This window comes from Podarcis vaucheri (assembly GCF_965113315.1).
Source record: "Podarcis vaucheri genome assembly, chromosome: Z".
NCBI lineage: Eukaryota > Metazoa > Chordata > Lepidosauria > Squamata > Lacertidae > Podarcis > Podarcis vaucheri.
The window spans coordinates 3779144-3799193 of record NC_138758.1 but is presented as its reverse complement, the minus strand read 5'-3'; the positions used below and the strand labels follow the sequence as shown (position 1 = coordinate 3799193).

At 45.1% G+C, this 20050-nt stretch overlaps 1 protein-coding gene across 12 annotated transcripts in view; it reads left to right on the top strand.

The window, feature by feature from the left end:
- The window catches only part of LOC309523559 (5-hydroxytryptamine receptor 2A-like), a 266095-nt gene that overhangs the window by 122617 nt on the left and 123428 nt on the right, over positions 1-20050 (top strand). Inside the window, exon 1 of one of the 12 annotated variants that reach the window (XM_082207463.1) lies at positions 6443-6462. The exons of the other annotated variants lie outside the window; for them this stretch is intronic. The gene's annotated coding sequence lies outside the window, so the exon portion shown is untranslated. Of the gene's footprint in view, positions 1-6442; positions 6463-20050 lie in introns of those variants that run through there. 12 annotated transcript variants of the gene reach the window in all.

Here is a 20050-nt window from a genome sequence, read left to right as displayed (position 1 = left end):
TTTTGTTTTTTTAAAGACCAGAGCCTGCATCACAGGCAGCTTGCCCATCTATAAATTGAGCAGGAAACTAAATCTTTAATTCTCCCAGCCCCCTAGTGTCTTCAAAACACTCATCTTTGCAGGAGCAACTTAGATTCAGTCTTGCTAACATCCAAATCTCTCCATCCTTATTTTTGTGCTGAGGTAACCAAGGAGACGAAGCACTACGATTATTTTATAGTAAGCAATAAAAAGAGCTTTTAATTGTTTCTCACACTTTTAAGAGTTCCCAAGCCTGCATTTGGTGAAATAGTGTATTAGTCTCTCTCTCTCCTTGTAGGTTTAGAGGAGGGTAAAATATGAATTGCTCATGAAAAGATTCTCTTTGTTTCGAAGGCAGCTGTCAACCTTGCAGGTTTTTAAGATTGTCTCTGTTAACTGACATGTGTAGAACAGAAGTTTTGAAAGTTAACAGTTCAGGTTCCCCAGACATGAGAGGAGTTCCACAATTTGCTCTCATGTGTTTCCAGTTGCGTCAATGTGTGAGACACACAGTTGAATCCCCACAACACCATGTCCATTGTGAAGCAGAAGTGTGTGACCCTAAGGACAAGCAAATCTGTCAATTTCAACTTCCCATGGCTTTTTTAAAAAATTATTTAATCATTTTTTTCAATACAAACAGCAACCACAAAAGATACATACAACAAAAACCATAATAACAATAATAACACAATTTGACAATTCAGATTTGAATACACTGATATACCTATGACTACACCTTTTTCACAATATTTTCCCACCTCTCTCCTCCCAGTGAGAGAGCCAGTGTGGTGGTGTGGTTAAGAGCGGTAGTCTCATAATCTGGGGAACCGGGTTCGCTTCCCCGCTCCTCCACATGCAGCTGCTGGGTGACCTTGGGCCAGTCACACTTCTTTGACGTCTCTCAGCCCCACTCACCTCACAGAGTGTTTGTTGTGGGGGAAGAAGGGAAAGGAGAATGTTAGCCGCTTTGAGACTCCTTAAAGGGAGTGAAAGGCGGGGTATCAAATCCAAACTCTTCTTCTTCTTCTCCCCCTACCTCCCATAACAATCGCTTAAATATTCGTTCCAAATTTCTTTGTACAGTGGTACCTTGGGTTAAGAACTTAATTCGTTCTGGAGGTCCGTTCTTAATCTGAAACTGTTCTTCCCCACCGACGCTTGGCAGACCCAGGTCTTGCCCCACAAGTTGGCCTCTCACCTCAACTCTTGATAAATTTTGACTCGCCCTCCAAGAGCCCCCCGCTGAGGAGTGTAGCTCAGAGTTCCTTCCACCAAAACAATTCCTTACCATCTGATCCATCAATGCCGGAACTGGAGTCCTCTTATTCCCCTGAGCGGCATAGACCCGACATACGAACTGTACCAGTACGTCAAGCATCCCCTGTACCTTTACCAGCATCAGGTCATGGGAGTGCTCCACCCACATCAAAAAATGGCCCGGATTTGATTGAAGACCCGGCCGGACATATAAATCAAATGGTCTCATCGGCGACCTTCAGCCCTCGCGGTGGGGCAGTCTCAGCAAATCCTGTGGAGTTTCCCACTGAAGTGTCCGCCCTTGGGTTACCCAGCGGGAGACCCGTTTTGTCGCCTCAGTCAGAATACGTCACTACCAACTTCAAGACCAGGTACCTTCAGCAGGTGCCTGCCATGCAAAGTAAAATAACTGACTTTTTTGTGGGGTCTGCCCTGCCTCCAAAGGACTCACATCTCTCCCTGAAATGACAGCGAATTGGGCACAACAGGAACTCCCCCCTATCAGTCCTCAGCTGGAACATTGCGGGCTGGAGGGGGAAAAAACTTGACCCAGAATTCCTGGAGTATATTAACCTGTTTCATATCATCTTGTTCCAAGAATCGTGGGAAGTAGAGAGAATTGCCCTAAATGGCTTTGAGCTTCTAGAACTCCCTGCCTGCCCCTCCCTGAAAGGAGGCCGCCCCAAAGGGGGCCTGATAATAGGCATCTCCCTCAACCTACACTCTAAACTTACTCTAGTACAGGCCTTGCCTCCTTACGCCCTTACCGGGCTGATTGCGGGGGAAAAGATCTCACTTCTAGTTACAAATGTTTACTTGCCACCCAGGGGTTCTTCCTCCGAACTGGGCTCTAAATGGGGCTCGCTAGAAGAGCATTTGCTCTCTTGCTATGTTAAGTTTCCTAACACCCCGACCATAATAGGTGGCGATTTTAATGCCCGCACAGCAGCAAATTGGGACTCGCTAACCAAAGCCAAATGGTGGGTTACCCCAAACCTTGATAATTATGAGCTGGAACATATCTTAACCTGAAGCACCACTATAGCTAATGGGGCCTCCCACTGCCGCCGCTGCCCAATTTCTGTTCTCATCCTGAAGCAAAGTTCTTAACCCAGGTACTATTTCTGGGTTAGTGGAGTCTGTAACCTGAAGCGTCTGTAACTCAAGGTACCACTGTATTTATCCATTCTTATTTTGCATCAACATGCAACTCGTTTGTATGTAGCTAATCTGTCCATATTGTTAATCCATGTGATCAATGGAATCTTTTTGCGTCTCTTCCAATTCATCAAAACAAGGTGTGTGTTTTTTTGCTTCTAGTACAGCACAGTACATCCATTTTTTTGACCCCTTGAAATCTCCCACGTTTCTGGAATATAATTTAGAATTAAATTCAGTTTCCCTAAATAACAATTTCTTTTTATTACTCTTGCTATAAATATCCTCACCTCGCACCAAAATGATCTTATCGGGCAGTTAATCAACATATGTACTAAGTTCTCATTTTTACTCCCACATCTCCAGCCGTTGTCTGCACTTGCTATTTTCAGCTCTATCTGCTGATGGATGGCCACACTGACTCGGCCCCGGACACACTGACCAGATGCTTGGAAGCTGTGGCTGGATGGTTTCGTGGGAGCCGATTGAAACTAAATCCTTCAAAGACAGAGGTCCTATGGCTGGGTCTGGATGGCATGGGGATGAGGGACCAACTCCTTTCTCTTGCGGGGGCCCAATTAGTGCCATTGCCTTCCGTTAAGAGTTTGGTGTAATCCTTGACGCCTCCCTTTCCATGGAGGCGCAGGTTACAGCAACAGCCAAGGCGACATTTTTCTACCTTCGCCGCATCAAGCAGTTGGTCCCTTACCTTTCCTGCCCCGATTTGGCCACAGTGATCCATGCGACGGTCATCTCCAGGCTTGACTACTGTAATTCGCTCTACGCGGGGCTGCCCTTGAAGCTGTCCCAGAAACTCCAGCGGGTGCAGAATGCTGCAGCGAGGCTCCTCACGGGGTCTCTGCCATGGGAGCATATTCACCCAGTGCTTTTCAAGCTGCACTGGCTCCCGGTGGAGTACAGGGTCAGATTTAAGGTGCTGCTTTTTACCTTTAAAGCCCTCCATGGCCTAGGACCCTCGTACCTACGGGACCGCCTCTCCAGGTATGCCCCACAGAGGACCTTAAGGTCCATATATAGCAACACTCTAGTAGTCCTGGGCCCTAAGGAAGTTAGATTAGCCTCAACCAGAGCCAGGGCCTTTTCAACACTGGCTCCGGCCGGGTGGAACGCTCTGCCTCATGAGACCAGGGCTCTGCAGAATCTGATTTCTTTCCGCAGGGCCTATAAGACAGAGTTGTTCCGCCTGGCCTTTGGCTTGGAGCCGATTTGATTCCATTCCCCTCTTCTTCTTTTTTCCTTTTCCTTTCTCCTGTGATGAGGCTGCATTTTAATATTTTAATGTTTCAATATTTTAATGTTGTATTTTAATCTTGTTTTTAAGTTGTATTCATTCAACTTGTTTTTATTATTGTTGTTAGCCACACTTAGCCTGGCCTTGGCTGGGGAGGGCGGGGTATAAATAAAATTATGATTATGATTATGATTATTATTATTATTATTATTATTATTATTATTATTATCTTCTGGTATGGTTTTGCTGGAGTCTAGTGGACTCTGAATATTATTTTCTGTTGAGTAAGTCTTAGTCTTAGATCCATAGAGGCTATTTCTGTTGATTTTATACTTGACTCCCATATATCATTTGTTATCATTCCATTTTTGCCTATAATATTCTAAATCATATTTTGTCCTGCTGAGTAGGGTTTTATATAGTGCACGTGTAGAGTTTTTTGTTGCAGAGATTAAACCTTGTAGCAGCCTGGGTGTTTCCGATGCTGCTATAGTGTCTGGGCCAAACTGCCTTTCCAACGTATGTTTCAATTGGATGTATTGTCATTGTGTTTCACTGGTTAATCCATACTTTACATGCAAAGTCTTATATTCCACAAATTTGTAATTTTCATCAATTAATTATTTCAATGTCAAAATACCTTTTTTATCCAATTTTGCCAAATTATTACTTGATTTCCAATTTTTAATTTTGGGTTGGCCCATATTGTTAATTTCTCATGGTGATAGGGGGTCATCCTTATTATTTTATTTATATTCATCCAAATTTTTATAGGTGCTTGAATAGTCTCAAGGATAATAGAATATTTCATACAACTGGAGCCGAGTGTAGTACATTCCTACAAGAGGTTCAAAGAAACTATGTTCAAGAGTAGCCCTGCTTGCTCTCCTGCTTGCTCTCCAACAATTAGTCTTACTCAGCAGGTAGGCCTGGTGAAACAGTTCCAGATTTGGGAGCCCAAAGCCACCTTCCTTAGTTGGAAGTTGCATTTTATGTAGTGATATTTTTGGTGGCTTTGTACCCCACAGGCATGATCTAAATAGTTGATTTATATTTTGGAAGTATAATTTGGGGATATATACTGGTAATAATCTAAGAATATATAAAAGCTTTGGTACAACATTCATTTTGAGGACATTAACCTTTCCCCAAAGGGAGAGGTTTAGAGGTCCCCACCTTTCAATATCAAAAGAAATCTCAGACACCCATGGATGGCTTTTCATTTTTCCACTTTCCTGTTTTCCACATTTCCTCATCAGTTTCCTTTAAAAAAAAAAAAAAGCTTCCCCATGACTATTCTTCAGCATCTCAGTGTGAATTTCTCCCAGTTTAACATGTTTGTATACAAAAAGCCCGTCTAGTCCAGCATCTTGTTGATCCAGGTTAACCCCTTCTGGCATAGCTAGGCATCTCCTGTAGTCGACATGCAGGATAATACTAAGCAAGACAGTGTGTCAGGAAGCTGACTGACTGCAAAACTGAGCAAAGCTAGGATGAATAGTTGCATCTGTGACACTAGGGTTCAATCCTCTGCTTCACCCTGGACTCATTAGTCTCCATCCTCTTTGCCCATATGTAAAATGAGGACAACAGCACTGGGTTTCTGTTTGCAGAGGTGAACATAATCATTGAAAGGCACTTCACAATTTTTAAAGAAACCAAAACATTTCCTTAATTGGCTTTTATAAGTAATGCTGTTTTTACCAAACTTAGAAATTATGCAAATCCCCAAATATTCCAAATCTACATGGGATTTTTAAAGAACCTTCTGACAATCATATTTGTCTGGAGCTTTTCTATCTGAGGCTGAAATTCAGCAGGGAGTGAGAGACAGCTTTATTGGCTCCAGTCAAAAGATACCACGCTGATAGTTTCATTTCACAGTTGAATTTCTTTAATTATCTTCAAAGGTAGATTTTTCTTTGGCTGTTCAGTTTTGGCCATCAAGCGGCCAAAATCTGCCATGCAGAAAGTGAAAAGAAACTTGAAACTGGCATGTGTCAGAAATTCTTCTTTTTAAAAAAGGTTCCTCTTTTTTTCCTGTGAGAAGCCTGTAACTATGAGAAAGGCGAAGGTAACAGAAGACCATAAATTCATGGAGAACTCCTGGCATATTTTATCACTGCTTAAAAGGGCAGCTAAAATTACATCAAGCAAATGTGTTATTATGAACCCCAGCTCTGGAATGTGAAGAGACAATAATAGAATGTAGTTCCCTTTTTATCTCCCCCAACATATTCACATGCTCCCTAACCCTACACAACACAGGTGAGGCATCTGTTGGCCTCCCAAAGTTGATGGACTACAGCTCCCTTCACTTCTGATTAGGGATGCATGAAGTCAGCAATTTCCATTCCAACATGTATTGCTCACAATCAGTGCTGTTTCTGTTCCTCTGCAGTTCAGCTTCCACCAAATGCTACAATAGTTACCCAACTGTCTTCTACTTAATGTGATTTATGTAAGCTATGCAACTATTTATGGGACCTAACATTCATTTCAGAGAAAAGAAAAGTAATTACTGTAGTTATGTAATGTTTGCAAACTTAAAACAACAACAACAACAACACAGTGATGTGAAAGAATACATCACTTGACTGATTTCCATTCCTGATCACAGGCAAAAACAAGAACTGTAACAATTTGTGCTGCTTTTCTATTTTTCACAGAATTCTCTGGCATCCCTAATCCTGACCTTTGGCCTGGCTGGGATTCAGCAATGTCTGGAGGGCCCGAGGTTCTCCATCCCTAGTATACAAACTTACCTGGGAGTCCAGTTTAGCTCAGTAGTGCTTACTTCTGTATAGGCATTTTTTAAAAAAATGAATTGCTTCCCAAGGCAACATGTCAAAGTCATTAATGATCTTTTAAAAAATCAGCTCTAATAATCCAGTTCCAAATTCAGTATAGATACCAACTAGGATAAAAAACAAAATCTCTCCTTTAAAGGTTTTTTGAAAAAAGGTCTTTGATAGACAATAGAGATGGCACTTGTCTGATAAGTGTATATGATATGGTGTGTGTGTTTCTTGTGGCTGATTAGCTGCTCTCCCTGTGCAAAGGTCAGAGGGGGCAGGGTTTCTGTTGAGTCAGGTGATTAGCTGTGGGAGTAGCTTATCAGAGCTTGCAGGGCAGCCTGGCGGCGCGCGCAGTTTGATCCATCTTTTAGATTTAGGGGAGCTAGTCTCAAACATTTGTTGGGGAGACCTAGGGTTTTTTGGGGGGGGTATTTGTCCTGTCTTCACGCTTTTTAAGATGGAGGACCACTGTAGCCACCCCCAACGACACGTTTTCAAGATGGAGGGTGAGGGAACAGCTGCAGTCGCCTGTGGTTCCTGCACAATGTTTGCCATCTTGCCAAAGGTTGCAGGCAGCTTTACCTGCAGCAATTGCATGTTGATTGCCCTCTTAAAAGACAAAGTCCAGCAACTGGAGGAACGTGTAGCTACGCTCCAAAGAATTAGAGAGCTGGAGCTCTTCTTGGAAGCAACAGAGAACACCGTCTCCACCAAGGAGGAGACAGGGGACACCCCTGAGAAGGAGGCTAGTTCACCAACACAGATGCCAGATATATGGAGAAACGTGACTCAAAGAAGTAGGAGGCCCAGGGTTCGCTCTGATTGTTTAGAAATACACAATCGCTTTGAAGTTCTCTCCCCTAGCATGGAAGAAGAAGAACAGACTCCATTTGAGGATCTCTCCCTCATTACAGTCAATCAGGTATATGAAGACGATCAGCAAAGTCAGTCTTCAGGGAATGTGCTGGCGACCTTGGAACGGACAGCTCATGGAAGAACCCCAACCAAACCTAAGAGGAGGCGTGTAGAGGTGATAGGGAATTCCCTACTGAGGGGAACAGAAGCAGTGATCTGTGGGCCTAACAAGATGTCTCAGGAGGTGTGCTGTCTCCCCGGGGCTAAGACCCAAGATGTAACTGAACGACTGCAAGGAATCATAAAACCCACTGACAAATACCCCTTCCTCTTGGTTCATGTGGGAACCAATGACACTGCAAGCAATAGCCTCCAGAAGATCAAAAGAGACTACGAGGTTCTGGGCAGGAAATTGAAGCAATTAAATGCACAAATTGTCATCTCATCTGTCCTCCCAGTTGAACGATGTGGCCCAGGGAGAGAGGAAAAAATAGTGGAAGTGAACAGCTGGCTTCGCAAATGGTGTAAACAGGAACGGTTTGGATTCTTAGATCACAAACTGCAGTTTCTTGAAGATGGACTTCTGGCAAGCGATGGGCTGCACCTCACAACGGTTAGGAGGAATGTTTTTGCCAAAAATCTCAGAAACCTCATCAGGAGGGCTTTAAACTGACTAATGGTGGGGAGGGAGACAGTGCTCCTGAAGGTAGGAGTCTATCAATTGATGAAGATGATCATCCAAATGTCATAGACCAAATGGAGCAAACAGCACGCAGACCTAGTGGTGGGAGGAAAAAATCCTTAAATAAGAGACACGGGGGAATGATTAATGGACTTCAATGTCTGTACACTAATGCGCAAAGCATGGGAAATAAACAAGATAAGCTTGAGCTCTTGGTACAGCAAACTAAATATGACATAATAGGCATCACTGAAACCTGGTGGGATAAGTCCCACGATTGGAATGTAATAATGGAGGGATACAATCTCTTTCAGAGAAACAGAGCAGACAAGAAAGGAGGAGGATTGGCGTTATATCTCAGGGATGTGTATACCTGTGAAGAGATCCAAGATTTAGAACCTCAAAGCCAAAGTGAGAGCATTTGGGTTAAAATTAAGGGAGAGAAGAATAACAGAGACCTCATTGTGGGAGTTTACTATAGATCCCCAAGCTAAACGGAGGACATAGATGATGCCTTCCTGGAACAGATGGCCAAGCATGCAAAAGGAAGGGAGATAGTAGTAATGGGGGACTTCAATTACCCGGATATTTGTTGGATGTCAAACTCAGCCAAGAGCATAAGGTCAAACAGATTCCTCACTGGCCTTGCAGACAACTTCATTGTCCAGAAAGTGGGAGAAGCAACAAGAGGAACAGCCATTTTAGATCTGGTCCTAACCAATGTTGATGACCTGGTTAGTGGGGTAGAAGTGGAAGGATCAATAGGCGCGAGTGATCATGCTCTTCTGAAGTTTACTATACAGCAGAAAGGAGCAGCCAAGCATACTAGGACTCAATTTCTTGTCTTTAAGAAAGCCGACTTCATAAAACTTAGGGAAGTGCTGGGTGAGATCCCATGGACAGTAATACTAAAAGGAAAGGGAGTTCATGATGGCTGGGAGTTTGTTAAGAGGGAGATAGTAAAAGCACAACTTCAGGCAATACCAATGAGACGGAAACATGGAAGGTGCCTAAAGAAGCCAGGGTGGCTATCTAAAGAACTTTTAACTGAGTTAAGATTAAAAAAGGATGTGTACAAAAAATGGAAAAGGGGGGAAACCACCAAAGAGGAATTCAAACAAATAGCCAGCACATATAGGGTGCTCATCAATGGTTCCTCTTCATCCTGGAGAAGAGGGACTAGTGGGGTGCCACAGGGTTATGTCTTGGGCCCGGTCTTATTCAACATCTTTATCAACAACTTGGATGATGGACTCAAGGGCATCCTGATCAAATTTGCAGATGGCACCAAACTGGGAGGGGTGGCTAACACCCCAGAGGACAGGATCACACTTCAAAACGACCTTGACAGATTAGAGAACTGGGCCAAAACAAACAAGATGAACTTTAACAGGGAGAAATGTAAAGTATTGCACTTGGGCAAAAAAAATGAGAGGCACAAATACAAGATGGGGGACACCTGGCTTGAGAGCAGTACATGTGAAAAGGATCTAGGAGTCTTGGTTGACCACAAATTTGACATGAGCCAACAGTGTGATGCGGCAGCTAAAAAAGCCAATGCAATTCTGGGCTGCATCAATAGGAGTATAGCATCTAGATCAAGGGAAGTAATAGTGCCACTGTATTCTGCTCTGGTCAGACCTCACCTGGAGTACTGTGTCCAGTTCTGGGCACCACAGTTCAGGAAGGACACTGACAAACTGGAACGTGTCCAGAGGAGGGCAACCAAAATGGTCAAAGGCCTGGAAACGATGCCTTATGAGGAACGGCTAAGGGAGCTGGGCATGTTTAGCCTGGAGAAGAGGAGGTTAAGGGGTGATATGATAGCCATGTTCAAATATATAAAAGGATGTCATATAGAGGAGGGAGAAAGGTTGTTTTCTGCTGCTCCAGAGAAGCGGACACGGAGCAATGGATCCAAACTACAAGAAAGAAGATTCCACCTAAACATTAGGAAGAACTTCCTGACAGTAAGAGCTGTTCGACAGTGGAATTTGCTGCCAAGGAGTGTGGTGGAGTCTCCTACTTTGGAGGTCTTTAAGCAGAGGCTTGACAACCATATGTCAGGAGTGCTCTGATGGTGTTTCCTGCTTGGCAGGGGGTTGGACTTGATGGCCCTTGTGGTCTCTTCCAACTCTATGATTCTATGATTCTATATGTATGGGTGTATATACAGGGTTTCACTGTTAGCATTACAGGTTTGTTTGTTTTTTAAGAGTTTTCACGAGAACAATTTTCTAGCATGTTCCAGTTTAACATTTTGCCTCTCAATTGCAAATCAAAAAGACAGAAATGATTGAAAAACACACACCTTCAAAGGGTTAAAAAAAACTTCAAAACTTAATTAAAATTAATGGCTTTTCTGGGTTGTTCCCAGTTATTGATGGGTCAGGAATGAGACAGTGAGTGTTGAGAGGCTGACTTTGAATTGAGGAGGTGGTTGGCACGTGCTCAGTTTTCAGAGCTGGAACATACTTAATAGTTGTGCCAACTGGAGAGTCCCTGGTAAGTAGTGTAGTTATCTTCAAATAACAGCCTGCAGACTTGGGAGCCTGGGTTGGAAGGGAAGCAGAGAGTTAAGAACAAGTAGCAGGCTTTCCCATCAGGCATCTCCTGCCTTATTCCTATTTTAGCTTCTTCTCTCTGCGATGTCTATCTTGCATTGTTTTTGTGACGATCAGTTTTCTCAGCAACAGTTGTTCAAAAGTGATCTTTTTTGAGGAGAGCATGGCCAGCAGAATGTCCTGGAAAATGTGTGGGATGTTATCTCTGCTGGTGTATGCAAGGCTTAGGCCAAGGATCCCTCTAGTACAGCATGCTCTTCTCACCATGGTCAACAGGAGCCTCTAGTGGGAAGCGCAGAAGCAGGGCAACAGCAGTTCACATAGATGATCTGGGTGTCAAGAAAGGCAAGGGTCCAAGGTCACGAGAAGCAAGAAGTAGCAGGTCCGGCCAGGAACAACTAATGTTGTTTCCAGCAACTGACTGAGGCTGAAAACCATGCTTAAGAAAGCTGGAGCCAGCTGGTTCTCATCAGGAGCAAGAAGGCTGATCAGCAGAGGGGGTCACTTCACCTTCTGCTCCTTCAGGCTGCTGCTCAGCAGGTGAAGCTGACTCCTGGCCCATGACAACCTGGGAAGTTTGCAGTGGGATGATAAAATGTCACTCTGGGCTGCTTGAAGGAAAGCTGGGGTACAACTATGAGTCTTGAATATCTCTTGAAGGTCTGGTAGGAATCCCAGAATAACCTTTTGATGAGGTTCTGATTATAGACCATTATTGAGTGCTGCAATTTACCTGGTACATGTCGGTTTTAGAGACTTCTTAATGTGGTGTTGGTTTAACGGCTGATGTTTTTATAGAGTTCTAGTCGATGTACTTTCCTTTTCATTGGTGTTGGCTGCTTCTAGCGGTAGAACTGCCAAACAGGACATAAATAGCCAACTAAATATTTTTAAAATAGCTTTATAGTGAGAATGCACAGGGAAGGTTGGAAACCAGGTCCTCTTCTCATTGTACACATGGGGCAAATGGAGTGCTGTCACTCCTAGCTGGCAGAAGGATCCACTGTTTTACAAAATGCGGGCCTGATGATTAGATATAAGAGTAGCCAGATATTTTCACTTTTGAGTCCCACTATCCCTAACCATTGGCTATGCTGGTTGGGGATGATGGGGAGTTGTAGCTCGCAACATTTGGAAGGTGCGCTTAGAGTGGGGGGAGGCTCTGCTTCTGAGGCATAGTGCTCACCACTTTCTCCTGATCCCAGTTTTGTAACAATTAACGTTACACTTACTATTAAAAAAAGAGAGAAGGTATCAATGAATAGAATGTACATGCCAATAGTGATGCTGATCATTAAAAAGGCAAGAACTGAAGAGTGGTTCTGAGGTAAAATGGAACAGTAACCTGTTATCCATCATGCTAGTATTTACATCTGTTGTGGATATTGCACAGCAGGAGTCAGGTTGAGGATGCTAAACCCAGTGTGATTTGCGTGGCTATTCCCTCCCCCCCCCCACAGGTGGAATAAATAAAGACAACGGACACAGAAATTTAGGTTAATGGGCGTAAATGGCCACAACTTTATTGATTACAGGTAAGAAGGGTATTGGCTTTAGGCATTGGCCCCTAACCGACTATCCGGTCTAACCGGGAAGGGTTAAACACCAACAGGGGGAGCCACCCGAGATGCGTATCCCTAGGCGCTCCCCGAGGGGTTACCGCTCGGGGGCGCGCTTTAGGCCCTAGCCTCCGTAGGTTTCAGACGAGGCGTCGCCCCTCGGAGTCCTTTAACGAACTACCCTTCAAGCATTGGGGGAGGTGATGGCGTTCCTCCCCCCAACCTCATTTGCATAACAATACCCCGGCCAATGCCTGCCGCCAAAACCGAGGGAGTTGTGACGATTTGCTACGAGGTAGGCGAAAAAACCAAGTGGCTCCGAAAACCAGCCAATTAGCCAAATGGAAAAACTCCTACCAGGCCCCTTGCGGCAACCAGCCGAAGCCCATAGCAAGGTCAGTGGCAAAACCTAAAGGGCAGGTGGGTGGTAAACCGCGTCAGCTGCTAGGAAGAAAAGGGGCGAGCCGAGGGCTGCCCCGACCTTAAGTGGCCTCTGGAAGGCCCGCCCCTGCCGCCAGCCGATTGGCTGGCGCTGCAGGGGATGCAAATTAAGGGAATCCCTGCTTCCCGCGAGGCTGGCGCCAGCCTCGCGGGAGTGAGTGTGGGCGGGGTCGTGAGCCCGCAACCCCCCTCCTCCTGAAGTTCGGAATGGGCATTGCGTGGCTATTCCCTCCCCCCCACAGGTGGAATAAATAAAGACAACGGACACAGAAATTTAGGTTAATGGGCGTAAATGGCCACAACTTTATTGATTACAGGTAAGAAGGGTATTGGCTTTAGGCATTGGCCCCTAACCGACTATCCGGTCTAACCGGGAAGGGTTAAACACCAACAGGGGGAGCCACCCGAGATGCATAGCCCTAGGCGCTCCCCGAGGGGTTACCGCTCGGGGGCGTGCTTTAGGCCCTAGCCTCCGTAGGTTTCGGACGAGGCGTCGCCCCTCAGAGTCCTTTAACGAACTACCCTTGAAGCATTGGGGGAGGTGATGGCGTTCCTCCCCCCCAACCTCATTTGCATAACAATACCCCGGCCAATGCCTACCGCCACCCGAGCCGTAAGCCGGCTCGCCGCCAATACCCTCAAACCTGTAACCAATCCCTAACACCTTGAAAAATATCTGCCAACCAAATATCATTGCCAGCATCAGATAGATGCACGCCATCCCCGCGATAAAGCATTTCCTTGTCAAACCGTATGCATGGGTGCTGGATGACCCGTCCGCCCAACGCGGCCACTCTACGTGCCACCGCGCGCTCCACAATCCTCCTTGCCTTATTCACGGCCACGGGTTTCTCCGCGTCCCGCCAACATCGCCTTTCCAGCAAAGATGACCAAATTATTGCAATGTTTTCATGGGATGCCCTCAACAATTCCAAGTCATTGATAATGTTCCACATCAAGTCCACCCCTTTTCTATAAGGCAGGTTGTTCTCGCCCAGCTGGATGACCAGGGCACTGGGTGGGCCCTCGGCAGCGATTTTCCTGGATACAGCTGGGAAAAACTCTTCCCAACGGATACCCCTCCTAGTGATCCATGACACTTTGACCCTGCTGGGTAGTCGTAGCTCAGTATCCCAGCCCCTGTGATCTGCGCGCCGTTTTGCCCAATATACGATGCTGTGGCCGATAACCCACAGTCGAACCACATCAGTACCTGAAATGAGAGAATCAGAGAACCGGATCAGGAGGAATGCCGGGGGGGGGGAAGTGAGGGGAATTTAGAAGGGCTTCCGGATATAACCCCGGTATGCGTTAGATTTCCAACGCCCCATGTCCATAATTCGTTCAGCCGGTAAACCCATATGGGCGGCGGTGGTTGCCGCCCCGATGCGAAAGGAGTGCGCAGCGTACTCCTCTTGGGGAAGCCCAATGGCGGCAATTGCTTTTCGCATGACCCTCATGAACTGCTGTTTAGAAAGGAGGGAACCGTCAGAATGTAAGAAAAAGGGGCCATGATACCCAGAGTTCCCTGTGAAGAGGGGTTGGTTGTTAAATGATACTGGGATTCGTGGTCCTGGTTGTGGACTTCCCATAAGCATATGGTTGGCCACTGTGAGAGAAGGATGATAGACTAGATGGGCCACTGGCATGATCAACCAGGGATCTTATGTCCTCACTGTACAGTGTGTCTCCTCATCAGCCATTGGTGTGAGGCAGGGTGACTGACAGCCATGGTGACCACTTCATATAATGCCCTGGTTAGAGAGTATCCTGTTCTCACAGTGGCCAACCAGATGTTCCAATAGGAAGCCCACAAGCCATTCTGCTCCCAGGTATAGGAAGAAGATAGAGGAACAAGAAATACTTTTGTACAGACTGAAGGGACAACCAGACTTTGGCAAAGGTCAGGTTTCAGTGTGTTAGGCTCCATGACCGAGAGAAGCTAGCTGTTGACCAAGCAGAGCACAGGGAGAAGTATGGTCCAGGCATTTCAGGCAACAAATGTGGATCAAGGGGCCAAAGGTAGGTACATAGTCAATACCACACAGAGGTCAAGATTCCTCATATCAAAAATAAGTTGGAGGAGCAAGCTCAGAGCCTGGGAGAAAGGGATTGGCCCTGAGTGTGTATGTTAGCTGATGGAATGTTCTGACAGACAGGTGGTGCCCTGGAGGTACCGAACATTGGTGGCTCAGGAGATAAGGCATCTAGAGTTTGATGTCTGGGAGCCTGGTTTAAGACCCAACCCATTCTTGAACTATTACTCATGCCCTTGATACTGCATTCTTATATGTATTCTTTTCATCACCCAATTTGAACCCACATTTCACCTCCCTTAGCTACATTTTGCACTCTCCCATTTTGTACAGCAAGTTGCCTTGGCAGCCTTCTCCTTCCTTTGCTTTTTCATCTATATCTTATTTGTGGCATATGAATGCCAGAACTTCTTCAAATTCTGCTGAATAGAAATGTTCTACCGCCACCCCTCACTTTTTATTCAGAACTTTCAGAAGTTCATAGGTGATTTGCAAGTACAGTGGTACCTCGGGTTAAGTACTTAATTCGTTCCGGAGGTCCGTTCTTAACCTGAAGCTGTTCTTAACCTGAAGCACCACTTTAGCTAATGGGGTCTCCTGCTGCTGCTGCACTGCCGGAGCACAATTTCTGTTCTCATCCTGAAGCAAAGTTCTTAACCCAAGGTACTATTTCTGGGTTAGCCTGTAACCTGGCCTGAGTCTGTAACCTGAAGCGTATGTAATGTGAAGCGTGTGTAACCCGAGGTACCACTGTATGAAAATCTTGCTTATCCTAGTGCATTGTGCATTATTTCCAGTATGACAAGTTCCATCCAGCTCATTTGTCAACTTTAAGGAGTTCCATTTTGAAGAAGCTCTGGGCTTTGGAAGTGATATTGGAGCTGGGGAGAAATTTCCACTGGCATATATTAAAGATGCATTTCTGCTCAAGATAGTTTTGCGACTTTTTTTGCTCTGCTTGTAATATTACAATAGCCTTCAGGTGGGCTGCTGGAGGCCTAGCTGTCTTGACTCAAGACAAAGCAATATAAATAAACTCACTGCCTAATGCTTTCATTTCACACTTCCCAGGCACTGGGAAAGCTAAATCCACTGTGGCATGATGAGTTAAGACGAGGCACCAGAGCCATTAGGCTTTCTTTCTGTAATAATCTGCTTAACACGAAGAAGCAAAGACTCTCTCAGAATGGCAAGCAGTGAATGGTGTTATCAAGCTCTCCCCACCTCCTCTCCTTCTTCCGCATGGTCCTCTGGTCTTCAACGGATCTCGTAATGGTTGAAATCCATCAAACTGGAGCAAAGGAATTAGTCTTGTTAGAAAGGCAATTCACAAAATGATTGCATTCGATTGGTTGCTCCTGTGGAACTCCCCCCCCCCCAATCTTTCAGCTATCCCACTAAGTCATTCAGTGCAGCACAGCTCCAGGGTTATTTATTTATTTTCAAAATGTATATCCAACTTCTCTATCTGGAATAGATTTCCCTCAAGATTAAAACTTACAGACAATTCCTTGCTATGTAAAGTATAAACTAAAGGAGCCTAAAGTCTCAATGATAGCAAGAACGTAATGCACTTTAAGAATTTTGCTGTTTCAATTTCAAAGATCTGAGGAGGCAGGATTGCTACAGTTCTCTTTAAAGCTAGTTGCTGTCTGTATGATCACTCAGAGGTCAAAAGGGGCTTTCGTGTGTTCTTTTACTGTAGTTTTTTGTTGTTGTTTTGTTTTGTTTAAGAAAATTCAAGGGCTTACAAAAATACATAACATCTTATGAGACAGTTTTCTGCTTAATCTTTAAAGACTCTTCACTGAGCATCTTCCCAGAGGGGACCAATCAATTTCTTTAGTGAGCAGGTGGCAAACTATCTGAATGAATGCTAGTTCTTACTTTGGATTTTAGCAGCAGAGGGTTTGTATCTCATATTCACATTTAGTCTTGTCAGTTAACCTTAGCAAACACCCTGGTATGTGGGATATTAAAGGTTGTATACAGTGTAGACCTGTTGAAATTAATGGGTCTAAGTTATTCTTGCCCATTAATTTCATCATCTAACTTTAGATCCCACCCCCACCCCTTGCAAGTAGGAATTAGGCAGCCTGTGATGACTTGGGATAGCTGACCTAGCCTTGATGTGCTGAGGTGGCTGCTTTGGTGGGGAAAGGGCAGCTACTAATTCAGTTATTGGTTCGTGGTGCAGATTGGCTTGTGAATGACGCTCAAAATATATGTTTCCTCACTGTCTGCTGCTGCGGCCGTGTAATGACTTCATACCTCATGGGACCTGTAAGCCAACACATAGGATGCTGTTAATGCAAAACCATGGTGAGGCCAGTTTTGGAGTCCTATGTGTACTTCTGATTGCTTGTTCTTAAAAAGGGTGGATTTTTAAAAGAATAATAATAGCAGATTAATGCAGAAAGGCTTTTGAGTAAACACATGTGAAACTGACATGCAGTGGAAACGGACCACTTGGACTCTTCCTATATTGCAGGCTCTGGAGCTAAGGAATGGGGAAAGCTGTTGCCTTCACATCTTTCGAACATAAGAAGAGCCTCCACTGGTCCATCTAGCCCAGAATCTTGTTCTCCTAGTGGCTGCTCAGATTCCTCAGTGGAAAGCCTGAAAGCAGGACCTGAGCACAAGAGCACTTTTCTCCTGCGGTTTCCAGCAAATGGTATTCAGAAGCCTTTCTGCCTCTGACCATGGAGACATAGCCATCGTGGCTAGTCTTGCTTGTGGGGACAGTGGATACTAGCATTAGATGGACCTCTGTTCTGGGCCACCATGACTGTTATGATGCTCATTTACTATTTAGGGCTGTCACTGTCGCCTTAATTCATTTGCAAGTGTTCTTGGCCTCATCATGCAACTTTTCAAGAAGACATGGCAAGAATTTGGTACCGAAACAAAACAGAAAAACAGAAACTAGAAAAACTGCAAAGCAATTGCAGTGGAACACACACACACACACACACACACACACACACTGGAAACAACAGAATGAGCACAGCAGCACCAGGGGAAAACAGCCTACTGGTATAATTATATACCAGTGGAGTTGCATTCCCACGTGAGAATGCCTCTGGTGGGCAGGCCCAGAAGCTGGGTTCTGGTTGCCAAATAGAAAGTACTAGAGGGTCCCAGGCCTGAGGTTCTCCCACTGCTGGTATAAAAGAAAGCTCAGAAGAGAGAGAAAAAACTGACCATGACCCATTAAAATACAGGCCTTGTTGCTAATGTGGCCCTGAAAATGTCAAGGCTCATCTGCAGATTACCTTGATTCTCCTGTCATGGGGAGTTTCAACATCAGCATCTTGCTTGTAGCATCTTGCATGAAGAAGATCCATGTAGCAAGCTTCCTTTAAGTGCTGCTTTCAGGGCAGGCAAACCATCCCAATGCAAGCAGGGCAGACAAGGAACACTTTCTGATTGGCAAGGTATAAAAGGTTGTGTGGAGCACCAACCACTTTCAACTAGCAAACGGATTTCCAATCTCTCTGGGACAGACTTTTTAGCACACTGGCATTCCGAACTCCCTCTCATTGCAATAGTTAGAGAAAGCCTTGAGCCAGTTCTTGCTTTCCCTGTTTGTGGCTGTGACTGGACACTGTGAACCCATAGGCTTCAAGGGGCAACCCAAAAGCAAAAGGACAGGCTAAAAAACCGTCTTAGAAGGGGCATGACTTCAAACATCTTCTGCCATTCAGATGAATTGGATGAAGACCCCTGCATCCTCCAGGTTCTAAGAACATGATAAGAGCCTGGCTCCTGGATCAGGCCAAAGGCACATATAACCCAGCACTCTGTTTGCAAAGTTTCCAAACAAATGCCCTAGTGCTCCCTGCGTGTGATCCCTAGGAACTAGTAATCACAGGCATGCTATCTTTTGACGGTTGAGGTAGAACATTCTTGCAGGCCTGGCTTCAAGAGCTTGGGTTTCAGTCCTAGGATAGCAACAGACAACTTTATTTCACCTGACATCAGATTATTTGCATGTGACTACTTGCCATTGTTATACACCTTCCCCTGAGCTTCAGTGCCTGAAAGTCCCTGCTACTTTGTTGGGTTGGTTGGAATATGCCACTTGAGGAAGAGTCATGACTCAGTGGCAGACCATCTTCTTTGCATGCAGAACATCTCCAGCACCTGCAGGTAGGGCTGAATTCTGGAGAGCCACTGACAGTCAAATTAGTTAATACTGACACCAGCCTTTAATTTCGAACCCTTCCACTTATTGGGAGAGATGAACACAGTTAGGGCTTTTGATGTGTTATCACCTGAGGAAGACATTCAAAACAGGACCTTATCTGGAAGCCTGCCTATTGTCAGCTGCTTCTAGTATCCTTCAATACAATAAAAACTATTTTTATGCTTTATGGTTCTTTGTAAGCCTTGCTGAAATGTACACTTTGCGATTGTAATGATATTTTGTCTGCTTTATTGTAAGCTTCTTCTCATTATCTGACTTTGCATAGCATAGCTTCCTATGTTTTTATAGGGCTTAGGTCCTGCTTGTGAGCTTCCCACCTGGTTGGCCATTATACTTAGTGCTTAGCCTGATGTTTTCATGAACCACCTCTTCAGGCACTAATAACTGTTTACTTTCCAAGGTCTAAAGCTGGAACTTTAAGTTATGGAACTTGTGGTACTCCAGATGTTGTTGGACTCCAACTCCCATCAATCCTAGCCATTGCAGACAGTGGCCAGGGAAATTGGGAATTTTAGTCCAGCAACAACTGGAGAACAAATGGTTTGCCAGTCCTGTCTCTGATAAAGAATGATCTTTCCACCAGCCCTAGATGAAAGGGACAGAAGATTAGCACAGCTGCATGCAAAACATCTGCTCTGCCACTGAGCTCTGGGTCCTTCTTGGATATTTATGTATAGCATAAGCTGCCTTCCAGTGAGTTGCACCCTTGCTCCATCTTCCTTAACATTCTGGCTGCCAGCAACTCTTCATGGTCTCAGTCCAAGCTTTTTCCTAGCCTTGTAATTAGAGGTTCTTTAAGGGGACGTTCTGAGAATATAGGAAGCAGGCTTACACTCAATCAGAACATTGGTCCATCTTCATCTACACTGACTGTCATTGGCTCTCCAAGTTTTCACTCAGGGGTCTCTCCCAGGCTGACCTGGAGATGGTGGGGAATGAATCTGCATGCAAGGCAGGTAGTCTGCCACTGAGCTACAGCCCTCTTCCTTGAATCAGGTGTGCTTTGCCCTTGGGACACATGACTGGAGCTACTTTTAGGGGTGTGGAAAATTGGCTGTGGGCACATAGGTGAAAGCAGAGATATGTTCAGTGTCTTTGAGAATCCCAGAAAGTGTCCATTGGTGATGGAGTTGTAAGGAGTGAGGCTGGCCAATCCAGCTTGGTTTTCCTGAAGTCCAATTTCCATGGTTACCATACCCTGGGATTCCACCACG